This window comes from Macrobrachium nipponense, chromosome 4, assembly GCF_015104395.2.
Source record: "Macrobrachium nipponense isolate FS-2020 chromosome 4, ASM1510439v2, whole genome shotgun sequence".
NCBI lineage: Eukaryota > Metazoa > Arthropoda > Malacostraca > Decapoda > Palaemonidae > Macrobrachium > Macrobrachium nipponense.
The window spans coordinates 59,883,284-59,887,970 of record NC_061100.1 but is presented as its reverse complement, the minus strand read 5'-3'; the positions used below and the strand labels follow the sequence as shown (position 1 = coordinate 59,887,970).

At 43.2% G+C, this 4,687-nt stretch overlaps 1 pseudogene; it reads left to right on the top strand.

Moving 5' to 3' along the window:
* Positions 1 to 3,107, top strand: part of LOC135211374 (uncharacterized) — a 5,450-nt pseudogene extending 2,343 nt beyond the window's left edge.
* Positions 3,108 to 4,687: the final 1,580 nt, after the last annotated feature.

The following is a 4,687-nucleotide window of genomic DNA, read 5'->3' as shown; positions in this document are numbered from 1 at the left end:
TTAATGAAAAAGAAATGCCTAAAAATGTACTTAGCTTACCTTACTTTCGTGGATTTGAAACCATAAAATCAATATTTGAATCGTTTAATGTTAATGTAGTCTTCTCTTATAACAATACCATTAAAGATATGCTAATTAAGAATAGTCCCGTAACAAATAACAACATCATTTACAAAATTCCTTGTAAGGATTGCCCATCGTTTTACGTTGGTCAGTCAAGTAAAAATTTATGTGTACGTATTAAGCAGCATATGTATTCAGTTAGAACAGCCCAGACTTCTAATGCACTGTTTATCCATTTGAGTGAAAAATCTCATTGTATTAATTGGGGTGATACCTCTGTAATTGCTAGATCTAATGATTATGTTTCAAGAAATTTACTGGAATCAGCAATTATACAAATCACTAATAAAACCAACCTAAATCTTAGTCTGGGAATGTACCATTTGTACTTGAGAGAGAGAGAGAGAGAGAGAGAGAGATAGCATAGTCTTTTCTTATACACTTTTACCAAAACAACACGACGACGAAAATCGAGGAAAGTAATTATTTACCACCGTCTACATTATGTGTTTGCATACAGGAGGGATTGCTGTACACTACGTGGGATAGTCAACAGAGGTGTAACCCTGAAGACCCCTTACCACAAAATAAGCTTCAGAATTTATAGTAAGCCTAAATTAGGGCTGACACTTGCACGATTTTGTGGCACGCATTGGCACGAACTCGGTCATGCCAATGCGCAAACTAGTCATAAATTCGCATGAAGTGTTCGGAAACCCATCATGACGGCATCACATGTCTGAGTGAAAGTTTAGAAATGTTCAAAATTTTGGCACGATGCGGGAGGATGCGCACCAGTGCGTACCAGCCACGACATGCACGACCTGCTGCGCATTGCTCATGAACTGTTTACGAACTGTTCATGACTAGTTTGTGATACGTTCACGCACTGGTGCTCGTCGCAGCATGGTCGTGCACTCCCCCTGACACAGTCGTGTGTACTTCACACCTTGATGGCATGAGCAGTTCATGACTAGTTCACGCACTTCACGAACAGTTTGCGCATGACACGAGGTAGTTCACGATGTGTTCACGACGAATTTGCGAGTAGTTCATGACTACTGTGCAACAGTGTTGCTCACATCACTGCTGGGGGTATAGATAGCCACTTCTCGCCATTCCACAACTTGCCAGTGAACAGACAACATGCCGAAGACGAAACAAATACGAGGAAGAGCAAAGCAGAGAGGGCCACAAGCCGACAGGCCAAAAATTATTGGGGCAGAGCCAGAGCTAGAGACTGCTGAGAGAGATGAGTCCCTTCAGTCATCTATATCAAGTGTCGATGTCATCCTGGAGACACAGCAGGATCCACTCGACACCCAGTGAGGAAGAGGCTACCCGGCAGCAGAAGAAGCGGGTCCGGGTATCCAAGAAGGAAATCCCTGACTACCGCTGGACAGATGAGGGGGAGAGGAGGTTGGCTGACCTCATCAAGGAATAGCCCCAACTTTATGACAAGAAGCATAAGGAGTGGCTCAAAGTGGCGGCCAAGAACAGCCTGTGGAACCGAGTCAGAGAGCAGCTGGATCCCCCGCCACTGGTCCCCAATGCAAGAAGTACTACGAGAACATGCTCACCAGGGTGGGGAAGATTTTGAAGAAGGAGAAGAGTTGGCCAGGCCACCAGAGAGGAATGCCCGTGACGACGAGATCATGAAGACCTGGAGTTTCTTTACACAGCACATCGTCCGGGGAAAGACAGTCCCCAGTAAGCAGTTTGTCGTCCCCAAGTTAGCCACAGTGATGAGCAGCGACGATGAGGATGATGAAGTTCGGTCTACAAGGTCCCAGAGCCAGGCATTTACTACCACAGGCAAGGGCAAGGGCAAGCGAACCAGGCCCCTAACAACTGAGACAGCCATCACAACTGGCATCAATTTTATTTTGATTATTATTTTTTTATTTTCATTATTAATAATATTACTGTTTTATTCTTATTTTTTTTTATTTTATTTTCATATATATTATTTATAATTTGAAATGCCATTATCAATATTTTACTAATTGCATTTATTTTTTATAATTTTGCAATTATTTTTATTTTTTATTTAAATATTTTTATCATTATTTATTTTTTTTGTATTTTTATTATTTTTATATTTATAACTACCAATTTTAGGTTTATTTTTATTACTATTATTTCATTTATACTTCGTTTCTATTATTTTTATTTGCATTTTTTAATTTTCATTAATATCATTTCATTATCTTTATCTCTTTTATGAAAGTAAACCATCTTTTTAACATGTTAAATTAAAATTAATTGCTGCCTCAGATGCAGTGATTCTATGTAGGTCTATTTTCAAAATGATGATTTTCTCACTGATGCTTGAACTGCTGAACAACGCACCGAAGGCTGGCATGTCTAAAATAGGTAATTAGGAAATTCAATTTTGATTTTATTCAAAGATGCCAGAGGCTGTAGTTAAATATAAGTATAACCCGTAGAGTTTTTCAGGGTTACGTTTTTATTCGAAGTCTGGATTTTGACTATTCCTTGACACTACACCAGGCTAGTAGAGCGCCTATGGAGGCCATTTTCACATGTAGGGCGAAACTCAGTGTAGATTTTATATTTCAATTGTTGACATAGTTGTTGACATAGTCAACAAAGTCATTTTCTCTCTCTCTCTCTCTCTCTCTCTCTCTCTCTCTCTCTCTCTCTCTCTCTCTCTCTTCAGATACTTTTCAATCTTTTTCCTTCTACTCTGGTGTCACATGCTATTGCGACATCAATGAGTGATACTTTCCTCTTCTTGTTGTCAATCAACGTCACGTCTGGTCTATAGGCACATATCACCTTTTGTTAATAAATTTGACTTTATTTTAAAACACTTGTTTTTCATTTTCTCATTAAAATAAAGTTAGCCACAAATAAAAAAAAAGAAACGAAAAATAAACGAAAACGTTTTTATTTCAATAGTGATACAAGTATGGATGCAGCTCATGGGCTACCTTTCTTTCTTGCCGAGGGACGGCACCAGCAGAGGACATGTAGTAATGCGACAGGTAGTCTCGCTGATCCTTCGCCTCCCTCGCTGAATGGTGGCTGGTTAGAGGCATCAGCCACTGCAGGTGCTGGTCAAGTCTCCATCCCCCAGGGATCAGATCATGTGTATGGGTATCTAATGTGGATGAGGTTGTGTAGGACACAGGCGCACATGGTGATCAGGTTGATTTTGTCGGGGTGTTGCTGCATTGTTGTCAAGAAGCAACGGAACTTGTGAGATAAGATTCCAGAGGCATTCTGCACAACACAACGGGCACAAGACAACCTGCAGCTGTATATGCGTTCTCGTTGGACCTGTAATCGATGGGAGAATGGTTTCATCATCCAGGTTCGAAGTGCGAAGGCGTCATCCCCTACGAAGTGATAGGGCACTGGCTTATCAGCATTAGGGAACGGTTCTGGTTGAGGCACTCCAGCTCTGTGGTCTTCTACAGCATCATGCAGGGAGCAGTTACTCCATGTTCCTCCATCCGACGCACCACTGTCTGCCCCAACATTCACATACAGGAACTTGTAGCCAGCGTCTGCCACTGCCATCAGTACAATGTTGTGGAAGCCCTTTTAGTTATAGTAGTAAGAACAAGCATTGGGTGGCTTCTTCATGGCGATGTGCTTGCCGTCTACAGCCCCCAGACAGTTGCGGTAGTTCCATCTGGAGCTGAACTTGGCAGCAACTTCCTTCCACATGCCTTCAGTTTTGGGGCCGCGGAGCACTTCGTCGTTGTAGACCACAATGATGGCTTGACACACCTTGGGTATGAACTTGCAGATGGTACTTGCTTTAACCCTGAAGCTGAACTGCAGACTTGGATAGGAATTTCCAGTGGCTAGAAAGCAGAGGGTGGCAGCCAGGTTGAGTCCAACTTGAAGCGGTTCCCTCAGGAAGGTGGACTGTTTTTGGAGGCGAGGGGTTACCTTCTCAACCATCTCTTGGAACAGGTCAGGTGTGATTCTGAGGTAATTCTTGTGGCCCCTTTGATCTTCCTTGTGGAGTTCAGTCAGTAGCCTGTCATGCTGTCCAAACTCCTGTCTTCTGGCCAACCATTCCCTGACCCACTCTTTCCTTGGTGTTCCTCTTCGAGGTGGGGTTGCCTTTTCTTCATCTTCTGCCTCTTGCAGCCTTTTCTGCTGCTCTTCAACAATGGCTAGAGCAGCTGCCAGGTATAGGCATCTTCTCTTCTCTGCAACAACGGTGTCTCTGGCGTTCAGCATAGTGTCTCTTCCACCGGCAATCCAAAAATGACGCCAGGGGTGGGGAGGCCCCCTTTATGTTGGAGTGCCCAAATCGCCATGACGGCCTCCGAATTGCGCAAATTTGTTGGGCCAATGCGGGAAGTGCATAAACTTTGTACGAACAGTGCGTAAACTATGTGTAAATACGTCATGCCAGTTTGCGTCAATTTGGGCACTATTAGGTGCGCATTCGCAATGCGTAAACAGCGTGTTAAGTGGTCGTGAACATTGTGGGAACAGTGTGGGAGCCTCCCTGTGCGTGCTACCAAAATGGCACGCATTGCCACGACACAGTTCATGGCAATGCATGCGACAAAATCGTGCAAGTGTCAGCTTTGCTTAATCTTGTGGCAGCCCTAATAATGAAGAACAGCACCGC